Source organism: Schistocerca americana, chromosome 2 (genome assembly GCF_021461395.2).
Source record: "Schistocerca americana isolate TAMUIC-IGC-003095 chromosome 2, iqSchAmer2.1, whole genome shotgun sequence".
Taxonomy (NCBI): domain Eukaryota; kingdom Metazoa; phylum Arthropoda; class Insecta; order Orthoptera; family Acrididae; genus Schistocerca; species Schistocerca americana.
The window spans coordinates 991,354,897-991,367,510 of NC_060120.1; positions in this window are offsets into that span (position 1 = coordinate 991,354,897).

Below are 12,614 nucleotides of genomic sequence, written 5' to 3' on the forward strand. Positions count from 1 at the left end.
TCCTATCCCTTTCCGTTCTTTCCTCCTCCCTTCTCCTGCAATTAAATCGACTATCAATACATCTCAAGTACCTGCATGTATCACATTTGCATAATGAGCGAGATAAAAATGTCTGTGTAGTGTCTGTGAGCACCAAAATCTCTATCTCATTCTCGCGAGACATACAATGTTGGCAGCTGAACTGGCATTTTTCCTCAAGTACAGACTGTCTATAAGTTCGCCCAAATGCTGAATGTCTACTGTCGTGCCTACACTCTGCTAACGTCAAACGCAAGAGCATTACACTGAAGTTGGTCGGGATAGCTTCTAGTGAGTTGTTAGTCGTTTCCTCTTTGCAGTAGTCTAGGTTACTCCAATTATATCTTCTCTTACTTCGCTCCGTCAATACATAATTCATATGGCAACGTTGGCCTTCAGCTTTTAGTTTTTGCTGGGGTCTACCTTAACAACTTCTTAGACCACCTGATATTGCTCATTCTTTCCACATGCCAACGCCACTGAAGACTTATTCTCCAGGTTGCTCATTACGAACTCCGTCACTTTCATTTTTCGCATATTTAAGCTGTTTTGATTTTATCTCCACACATGAGCTGGAGGCATCTTCTCATTGAATTTAATTCCACTGCCTCGACCTTGTCCCTTATTTTATTCTTAAGTTGACATATTTCCGCACAGTAAGTACCTATATTTTCAATTATATTATGGAATATCCTCCTTTTGGTCTATTGGATAATGCTACTGTTCAAATCACGCTACGTAGGGACGTCGTCGCTCTTTTACCCACCGTTACTTTGGTCTCACTATCTTTGCCACAGATGCTGTCACTGTATACTGTACTATCTATATATCTAAAATTTTCAAATTTTTAATTTTGTTAAATTTCGTGAACTGAATTCTTTCTTTTTCTCCTAACGTATATGTACTCTGTCTTATCTTAAACCCATCATACGTACTCATTCTGCAAATTATCCAGCATATCTTGTCTTCAGTTTGCCAAAAATATTTGGTCATCTGAAAAAAGTATTGAATTCATTCTGTCCTGTCCAACTAACATACTCATTTCTGAACCTTTTTTGTACCATGCCTGCAGCACTTGTTCTATGTATAAGTAAAAATGTAATGGGGATATGATGCTACCTTGTTTAAGGCCGTTGGTTTTAATGATTTCTGTTATAATGTCTCCCATTTTTATTTTGCTTCTATCGATTTGTACATTCACATAAGTATATTAGTAACTTAGTTTTGCCAGAAATAATGGTTTTTTCCTCATTCTACATTTCATTACCACTGTTCAACGACGAAACATTCTTGTAGACAACATCGTCGCTGAACAATTTAATACTCATAGTGACCTTATCTGATAAGTATTTTATGTACACTGAGAATGTTCAAGCTTCCGTTATGTGTCCTTTGGCACACCCGATGTTACTGTCATATGTGTTGAACATCCACTGACCTGCACAACATGCCGTGGTCTATTAATCTCAAAGCTAATAGCGTATCTGAAGGTACTCCGAATGACTGTTTCCTTTTCAGTAGTCGTCGAAGTGGAATATCGAACCCCTTTAGAAATCCGGGGAGATGGACTCTCTCCGCTCACCTGCATCTGCTATTTGCAAGCTGCGTTTCACATGAGTGGTTATTCCACAATCCATACTGGCTCTCTGAGACAATCGTCTTTCGTTCCAGGAAGATATTAATGTTTGAGCTTACAAAGTACTCTAGGTCCACGCAACACACACACGTTTCTCTCTAAAATTGTATGTAATATTAAAGTTTGTGGAATTTCTGATTTCGCAGCAAGTGGAGCTTACATCCACTCGGTCACAGCGGTTGGCGCAAATTAACCTCCCGCTGGCAAGCATAGTATAGATGTTGTGCGGATTCTGCTCCATTAAGGAAGGAGATGGGGTCTAGGGGTAGCGTCTTTGATTCATAATCAAAACGTCTTCGGTCCCGGGTTCGATCCCCGCCACTGCCTAAATTTCGATAAGTAATCAGCATTGGCGGCCGAAGACTTCCAGCATAAGAAGTCAGCCTCATTCTGCCAGCGGCCTTGTCAAAGAGGGCGGAGGAGCGGATAGAGGTTCAGGGCACTCTCTTGTCCTAGGGGTGGGAAATTGCCCCTAAAGGCGGAAGAATCAGCAATGATCAACGACATGAGGATGCAGAAGGCAATGGAAACCACTGCATTAAAGACACGTAACGTGTATCCACAGGACACGTGGCCTGTAATTGAAGAAGTGTCATGATGATCTCTCCATTGGCAAAAGATTCCGGAATAGTCTCCCATTCGGATATCCGGGAGGGGACTGCCAAGGGGGAGATTACCATGAGAAAAAGATTGAATAATCAACGAAATGATAACGTTCTACGAGTCGGAGCGTGGAATGTCAGAAGCTTGAACGTGGTAGGGAAATGCAAAGGCTCAATCTCGATATATTAGGGGTCAGTGAAGTGAAGTGGAAGGAAGACAAGGATTTCTGGTCAGATGAGTATCGGGTAATATCAACAGCAGCAGAAAATGATATAACAGGTGTAGGATTCGTTATGAATAGGAAGGTAGGGCAGAGGGTGTGTTACTGTGAACAGTTCAGTGACCGGGTTGTTCTAATCAGAATCGACAGCAGACCAACACCGACGACGATAGTTCAGGTATACATGCCGACGTCGCAAGCTGTAGATGAACAGATAGAGAAAGTGTATGAGGATATTGAAAGGGCAATGCAGTATGTAAAGGGGGACGAAAATCTAATAGTCATGGGTGACTGGAATGCAGTTGTAGGGGAAGGAGTAGAAGAAAAGGTTACAGGAGAATATGGGCTTGGGACAAGGAACGAAAGAGGAGAAAGACTAATTGAGTTCTGTAACAAGTTTCAGCTAGTAATAGCGAATACCCTGTTCAAGAATCACAAGAGGAGGAGGTATACTTGGAAAAGGCAGGGAGATACGGAAAGATTTCAATTAGATTACATCATGGTCAGACAGAGATTCCGAAATCAGATACTGGATTGTAAGGCGTACCCAGGAGCAGATATAGACTCAGATCGCAATAAAGTATTGATGAAGACTAGGCTGAAGTTCAAGACATTAGTCAGGAAGAATCAATACGCAAAGAAGTGGGATACGGAAGTACTAAGGAATGACGAGATACGTTTGAAGTTCTCTAACGCTATGGACACAGCAATAAGGAATAGCGCAGTAGGCAGTAAAGTTGAAGAGGAATGGACATCTCTAAAAAGGGCCATCACAGAATTTGGGAAGGAAAACATAGGTACAAAGAAGGTAGCTGCGAGGAAACTTTGGGTAACAGAAGGAATACTTCAGTTGAATGATGAAAGGTGGAAGTACAAACATGTTCCGGGAAAAATCAGGAATACAAAAATACAATTCGCAGAGGAATGAAATAAATAGGAAGTGCAGGGAAGCTAAGACGAAATGGCTGCAGGAAAAATGTGAAGACATCGAAAAATATATGATTGTCGGAAGGACAGACTCAGCATACAGGAAAGTCAAAACAACCTTTGGTGACACTAAAAGCAACGGTAGTAACATTAAGAGTGCAACGGGAATTCCAATTTTAAATGCAGAGGAGAGAGCAGATATGTGGAAAGAATACATTGAAAGCCTCTATGAGGGTGAAGATTTGTCTGGTGTGAGAGAAGAAGAAACAGGAGTCGATTTAGAAGAGATAGAGGATCCAGTATTAGAATCGGAATTTAAAAGAGCTTTGGAGGACTTACGGTCAAACAAGGCAGAAGGGATAGATAACATTCCATCAGACTTTCTAAAATCACTGGGGGAAGTGGCAACGAAACCACTATTCACGTTGGTGTGTAGAATATATGAGTCTGGCGATACACCATGTGACTTTCGGAAAAGCATCATCCACACAATTCCGAAGACGGCAAGAGCTGACAAGTGCGAGATTTATCGCACAATCAGCTTAACAGCTCATGCATCGAAACTGCTTACAAGAATAATATACAGAAGAATGGAAAAGAAAATTGAGAATGCGCAAGGTGACGATCAGTTTGGCAATTCTGACGTTACGGCTAATAATGGAAGCAAGGCTAAAGAAAAATCAAGACACTGTCATAGGATTTGTCGACCTGGAGAAAGCGTTCGACAATATAAAATGGTGCAAGCTGTTCGAGATTCTGAAAAAAAGTAGGGGTAAGCTATAGGGAGAGACGGGTCATATACAATATGTACAACAACCAAGAGGGAATAATAAGAGTGGACGATCAAGAACGAAGTTCTCGTATTAAGAAGGGTGTAAGACAAGGCTGTATGCTTTCGCCCCTACTCTTCAATCTGTACATCGAGGAAGCACTGATGGAAATAAAGGAAGGTTCAGGAGTGGAATTAAAATACGAGGTGAAAGGATATCAATGATACGATTCGCTGATGACATTGCTATCCTGAATGAAAGTGAAGAAGAATTAAATGATCTGCTGAACGGAATGAACAGTCTAATGAGTACACAGTATGGTTTGAGAGTAAATCGGAGAAAGACGAAGGTAATGAGAAGTAGTAGAAATGAGAACAGCGAGAAACTTAACATCAGGATTGATGGTCACGAAGTCTATGAAGTTAAGGAATTATGCTACCTAGGTAGTAAAATAACCAATGACGGACGGAGCAACGAGGATATCAAAAGCAGACTGCCTATGGCAAAAAAGGCATTTCTGGCCAAGAGAAGTCTACTAATATCAAATACCGGCCTTAATTTGAGGAAGAAATTTCTGTGGATGCACGTCTGGAGTACAGCATTGTATGGTAGTGAAAAATGGACTGTGGGAAAACCGGAACAGAAGAGAATCGAAGCATTTGAGATGTGGTGCTATAGACGAATGTTGAAAATTAGGTGGACTGATAAGGTTAGGAATGAGGACGTTCTACGCAGAATCGGAGAGGAAAGGAATATGTGGAAAACACTGATAAGGAGAAGGGACAGGATGATAGGACATCTGCTAAGACATGAGGGAATGACTTACATGGTACTAGAGGGAGCTGTAGAGGGCAAAAACTGCAGAGGAAGACAGAGATTGGAATACGTCAAGTAAATAATTGAGGACGTAGGTTGCAAGTGCTACTCTGAGATGAAGAGGTTAGCACAGGAAAGGAATTCGTGGCTGGCCGCATCAAACCGGTCAATAGACTGATGACCAAAAAAAAAAAAAGGAAGGAGAGATAAACCAGTCCCAGTTCGATGCAATTTTTTATTTATTATGAGATATTCTGCATCTGATGCGGAAGCATGATCGCAGTTTTCGATTTCATTCATAAATGAGTGCGGCTGTTGATCATCAATGCAGTGTCTCAGACCCTGTGCTGCAGTATTTCATGCGGTAGCAAGGCAATGACGAGAGAAAGAGGCACTATGGTTTTAATACACGATACAGACTATATAGAGAAAACTGAAAAGTTCTTTATGGAAAACGGAATAGTAGAAGTCAAGAAAGATCCAACCAAGAAATTTCAAACAGAAATAAGGAAACAAATAGATAACAGTGTGTTTCTATTCACAGAGGAGGAAAAGTTTAAACTAAAAGTAATGAATCCGCGAATCCCCGAATTACGATCACAAATAAAGCTCCATAAAGTTGAAAAATCGATTCGCCCAATCGTTAATAACACCAGCAGCCCAAGTTATAAATTAAATAAAGAGCTAAATAACAGATTGAAGGCGGCATATACATATCGTCGGACTTTCAACATTAGCAACAGCTACGAATTAGCCGAGCAAATTAAAGACGTACTTATACCTCAGAATGCGTCACTAGCTTCATTGGATGTCACCAATCTGTACACAAACATTCCCGTAAAAGAAACGATTGAGATCATTAAGAACAATCTCCTCACTCATGGTAAATTGGCACTGGGGGAAGTGATTGAACTAGTGGAAATGTTGGAACATGTCTTGTCGTTCAATTACTTTACTTTCAATGGTAAAATTTATCAACAGAAAGACGGGCTGGCAATGGGGAACAGTTTAGCTGGGACGCTGGCTGACATTTTTGTAAATTACTTAGAAAACAAATTCTTTGATGAAAATCCTAATATCGCTGAGAAAATTGTATATTACAGGAGATATGTGGACGACTCCATTTTATTATACAAAGGAGATAAAAATGATATCGAAAACTTAGCACAAAAAATGAGCTCTCAACACCCGAAAATTAGATTCACCATGGAGTTTGAAGAAAACAACCGTATAGATTACTTAGATTTAACACTAATAAAGAAAAATGGGAAGCATGAATTTAGCATATTCAGAAAACCTACGTGTACAGATCTAGTTATCAACGAGCGCTCTTGTCACCCACCGCGATACAAATGGGCATATTTTACTTCGATGGTATACAGGCTACTAAGATTGCCACTAAGCCAACACGAAGTAGAAAAGGAGTTAAGTATTTTAAAACAAGTGGCCGTAGCGAACGGATATACGTGTAAGCAGGTGATGAATATTTATAGGAAGATAAAGAAGAGGCAAATGGAACAAACAGAAGGAAGGCAAGTAGCAGTTAAGAGGAACAACAAGAAAAAATATGTAGCTCTCACTTACAATGGAAGAATTGCAGACAAAATTGAAAGATGCTTTCGTAAATCCGACGTTAAAATAGGGTTCCGAACAAATAACACGTTAAAATTGAAGCTCCGGCATAGAATATGTAATAGTAGGAATAAATTTCAGGATTCAGGTGTATATAAAATCAAATGTAATGACTGCTGTAAACAATATATAGGGCAGACTAGTAGGAACTTTGAAACCAGATTCAGGGAGCACACCTACTCTCAAAACAAAACAGCTTTTGGGGCGCATATGGCTGCGACAAAGCACTCAGTCACGAATATTGAAAACAACTTAGACATCCTGCATAGAGCTCACAAGGGACGGTTCCTTAACATTTTAGAAGAGATCGAAATATACACCCACAAAAATAAAGATCCGGATTTAATCCTCAACGAACAAAGCGAATTCAATCATAACGCCTATTTTAGCATTTATGACGACCTACTAAGATGACAACTGTTGCGTATGGAGATCCAGGCCGAGGGATGAGAGATGGTGCGCGGTGGAGAAGCCGGAAGACGCGTGCAACGCCTGGCGTCGTTGACGGGGCCCTCCTGTGCGGCCCTCTTGCCCGCGGCGATGGACAGCAGACGACTGAGCGGCCGCGGCACAACACCAAAGTGGAGGGAACCACGGAAGCAGACCGTAGAAGAAAACAAGTTCACACCAGCACCATAGATATATAAATCGCCCTATGCCTGTTAGATCGTATAAAAATGATAATTTTACTGTTTTTTAATCCTGACAATACAGATTTTAGCTTTGACATCTACATATTTTAATTAAATATTTTTAATATAAAAAAGATCTACTGAATACAGTATGTACAAATGGAATGTAACAAATGTACCAGACGCCACCTGTCGGTAATAGTGTCATAATTAATATAAATGACGTGCACTCTGCCAACCAATTTTATGTGACGTAGCATGTGAAAGTTGCTGAATTGGACGGGTTACTCCTGTAACTTAAATATCAGGTACGTTCTGGTACATTTGATGTTGATAAGATAGGATGAAAAAGATTTGCTTTCGTGAAATAGTAAATTAGTATAATTATTTTTACAGATCTGAAGATGGTTCTGAATGAACCGAAACCGGTCATATGAATAATAAAAAAGTTTGCAATCAAGACGGATTTAAAGTAACATTAGAAAGAGTGTCTCACACTGTGCGGGAACCTCGATAATATAGTGCGAGTACAGGGGAGGGAGGATACGAGGAGAAACAGTGATTTTCGCCGCTTCTGGAAGCGTGCTCAGATAGCTAAGATTGTTAAGGCGAGTGTTCGTGGCAAGTGGGGAATGTGGATTCGAGTCCCACTCCACTGCAATTTTTTCATTTATTCTGGAAGATTCTGCAGCTGTGCGGAACCATATTCGCAATTATCAGTTCATTCTCAATTAAGTGCAACTATTCATCGTCCACTCTTAATTGAGCGCAGCTATTCGTCATCTAAGACACTGCACTGCAGTATGTTTTTTTGGAGACTGAAACAAAGAAAAACATTTATTTTTTAGTAAAAATACACAAACGTCAAATTAGCATGAAGAGTAATACTTGCTTGTATATGTAAATGATAAACATTTCAGAGCAACGGAAAAAAATGTATCTAAGGAAAGACTGAAAAACGTGTTTCTCATTCATGAACGTAGTCTCCAAAATGAACAAATGAGCCACATTACATTCATCATAGTCACTCTATCTTGCCTGATGGTATGAAGTGTTACTGGTACAAAATACCATCTCCTCTGATTCACATGGCTGGTAAACTGAACAGTAGCTGTTAAATTTCTGACTTAAAAAGCTACGTTTGAGGAATCCCTGATACGCAAAATGAAATATATAATAGCCACGAAAAAGTTTCTAATGCAATCTGACTCAAATAAACATCTCTAAAGTAGCCACACAGCCCACACAATTTCGTATAATTTATCACAATGGAACTGAAAGGGCCTCCGCATCTCATAATAAACCAGAGTTCGTAAATGAAATGGTTTGTAAAAGCAATAAGTTGTACTAACATTTTTTCACTTTTGCTGTACCACGAGACAGCTTTTCGAATTAAGTACTCACCAGCTCAGAATGAATGCACTAGCTAAACACCTAAAAAAATCATTTAACAGTGGTCCATTATCTCTGGTACATGAAATGATAGTAAGTCGGTGGCGTATTGTCAGCACACATAGCACTTTGGCGACCAGCGACACAGCAACATACATCGCCTTACCTTGTTCAGTTCCTAAAAAGCTAACCAGTATGCAGAGAGATTATTCTTAATTTTATAGTTAGCCTCCAACCACGTCCTACTGTGTGTAAACATGACCGTCGGAATGATTTTGATCTCAGCCAGCACTTTGTCTAAATTACGACAGCAAGATGGCAGCTTTCAACTGAGGCACATTTAAGTCAAGCATGATTAAAAGAAATTATTTTATGGTAAATCACTGTGCAACACATGTTGCTGACAATAAATGCTGTTGAGTATCAACATCAAGAGGTACACAACAAAGGCACGAGATGCTGCCACCACACAGAAACAGCCCCTCTCCTGACGCCTTTCAATTCCCAGCAGTAGGCTCCAGATGGCGTTAACAAATGTGAACCACTTTTTGCCTCTGCGCCACGCCCAACAGAGCATCTTATTCGTCCGTTGCAGTCGACAAAGACAGTGCTGTCAGATGTGGACTACGTTGTTTTCACCTAGTACTTAAGGGGGCGAAGATTCTGCTGTCGACAGGCAGAAACGACAAGGTACCATAGGCACTCTTTCTGTTTCGATCCTACAGTCAAGAGACTCGGGTCACTATATGCAGACAGTACAGTTCATTGGCAACAGCCAGATCAGTACATTTCCTGCAGTCAGGCTAGAGAGCACAGTTCCATTAGTTCCGACTAGGCATTCGTTGTATATGGACAAATAGATGCAGTCAAATGAGTGTCTGCATATAGTCATATTTATTAATTCGAGTACAAAGAGGCTGCAGAGTTATTTATATTTCATTGCTTTAGGCACAGGATATTATGTGCCCTGTATGAAATCATGTGCCATGCATCAGTTAACAAAGTTCAGTAAAGTGTTGTAAAATACTCTTAATAAATGTTATTGGTATTTCTTATCGCGTTGCCACAGATATCTTCTGTTGCTGCCCTCTTAAATAAATGTTTTATTGGTAAAACTAGTGTGGAAAGTGCCCCCAATCAAGCAAACTAAAGTAGATGCAGTTTTCTGCTACTGTGAATGTTTGGTCTGATTCAGTAGTCAAGTTCAGTTACAACATTCAAATAATTGTATTATTCCTCATAATCACGGTAACAAATTGCAGTCTCTTATTTAGATTCCTGCCCACATTACTCTTTGTAAAACCAAGCTTCTGTCAATGCAAAAGTAATCCAGTATCATCTATACAAAACAGACTTTGCACTTATTCCTTCTTTAAAATGGAAGAATTGAAGGCATAGCAGACTGAGATAAAGGTAAAATGATACAGTAAGCAGTCTCCAAATACATAAAAATTGACGCCCTCTTGAAGCCTATAGCACTGCATGTGAATACATGGAAGCGGAATGACGCAAATGCAGGCCTGACTAATCTCAAACTGTAGAGAGTATTTCAGCACTTAACATAAATTTCAATGATCTTATCGATCATCTTGCATGTCGTATGGGCTGTTCAGGACCATGGCTCTCCGTCAAATTAAGTGATTTCCTCTGGACATCATGCTTCCTCAATTATAGCTCCAAAAAAATGGTTCAAATGGCTCTGAGCACTATGGGACTTAACATCTGTGGTCATCAGTCCCCTAGAACTTAGAACTACTTAAACCTAACTAACCTAAGGACATAACACACATCCATGCCCGAGGCAGGATTCGAACCTGCGACCGTAGCGGTCACGCGGTTCCAGACTGAAGCGCCTAGAACCGCACGGCCACACAGGCCGGCAATTGTAGCTCCAGAATCAGACAAGTCTTTGCACTTCAAGGCACTTTACAACGAATATATAGTAGGTGACGTTGTTCGAATAAGAAAGCACGAGGCATTTTGAATCGCCAAAGCACGCTATTGGCTGGCAGTCAACTAGCTCATCAAAGACTAAACTCCGATGCGGTGGTCGAGCTAAGAGTTTGCGAAAGCGCCTAAATAGGTCGGAAACGAATCTGGCTATGTAAATGTAATACAGATAGTTGTAAAATACTACAGATCTTGAAAAAGGTAAAGAGGGTGCTGAGGAAATTACCTTCAACGTTTTAACTGCAATGGCTGTTCGCTCTCTTCGAGTTATCCATTACCTTATCTTCCAACAAGGTTACGCTGTACACCTTGTTGTCCGTGCTGTCGTGATGAGCTAAGATATAGAGAGTCTTCGATTGTTTTCCTGTTCAACACGTTCCTTATCTCTCACCCACCGAACAGATCTGATCATACGTTGCTGCGAAACTACCACGCCACCACTCGGCAGACATTACCACATGACGAACGAGACTATCACGCCACCACTCGTCATACATTACCATATGACGAACGAGACTATCACGCCCACACTCAGCAAACATTAGCACACGAACGAGACTACCAAGCCACCACTCAGCAGACATTACCACATCACGAACGAGAATATCACGCCACCACTCGGCAAACATTACCACATGACGAATGCTTGTACAGAGCTGAAGGACCATGGTATGCAGCACCTGTGTTTGTCAACCACTCTAAATTCAAATCGATGAATATTGACGTCAGATCCATTGTTACTGCTAGAAATGGCAGATCACTGAACTAAATTTCACACTTCGTATACTCGCAGACGACCTATAAACTTAACGTAATCATGTTTTTCTCTTACTATACTGTATACAAGCAACAAGGAATATATCTTTGTTATACTTCTTGGTGCTGCAAATTCACTGGTCAACAGTGTGTAGATTTGCAGAAGATCTGCTACTGTTTTGTGAATTTTACTCCATTTGACCATCGTGGGCCTCTCCAGATTACACGATTATTGGACAAACAGTCCCTTGTCCCACAGTTAAATCCTCTGAGTGAGACCGACCGAGGTGTGATCAGCCGGACTCATATTCAGGCGGACGAAGGTGCAAATCCGCTTCCGCCCACTCGGATTTAGATTTTGCGTAATTTTCCGAAATCGTTCCCGGCTATTGGCGGGATGGTTGCTTTGAAAGGGCAGGGCCGGTCTCTTTCGACATCCTTGAAACTATCCGCGCATGTGCTCTGTCTCTAATCACCTGATTGTCGACACGACTTTAAACCCCAATCTTCCTTCTTTTCAACGAATACGATCGGAAAGTCATATAACTTCCATCTCCAAAATTCCAGGGCTTCTGTCTATCACTGAGTGAAATGTTGTTCTAACAGTCTTGGCCTTATGTTGATGAAGCAGTGAGTCCAGGTTGAATAGACTTCGTACAACATACTTCAGTATGTTGATGAGTTGACAACATTCTCGAGAAAAGTTTTCCCTTACGGTATCGGTGAACGTGCATAGTCACAATTACACACTGCTTATCGGAGAGTATAGGAGAAAAATTCATATTAGTCTTCAGTTTCCCCGTTAAAGAAGCATAACAGAATACTAAATGACCAAATTTCCGTTAGTTATTTTGTGTGCAATACTTTTTCCTTTTTATGCAGTTAATTCTCAGTTGACACTGACGCCTGTAAACATGAAGCACTCTCTAGTTTTTCAAAATTGACGGGAATGTGGTGCTGCAAAAGATGTCGAGTATACCTTTGCTGGGAGAACATGAAATCTGAATTAGAACTGCCAGACTAGTAATCAGATTCGACAACCAGTATAAAAGTGTACGGCTTCACTTTTAATTACTCTCGTATGCCAGACACGTATAAATAAAACAAAAATATCTGCAGAATAGGGACCATTAATACACACAAAACAATGATTGGATAATTAAAATACAATATAAAAATGCACAACCGCACATCTAGCGACAGTGAAAACACGACCACAAACACCTGCTTTGCTCATTAGTTGTACAGGAAAGCACATTTCG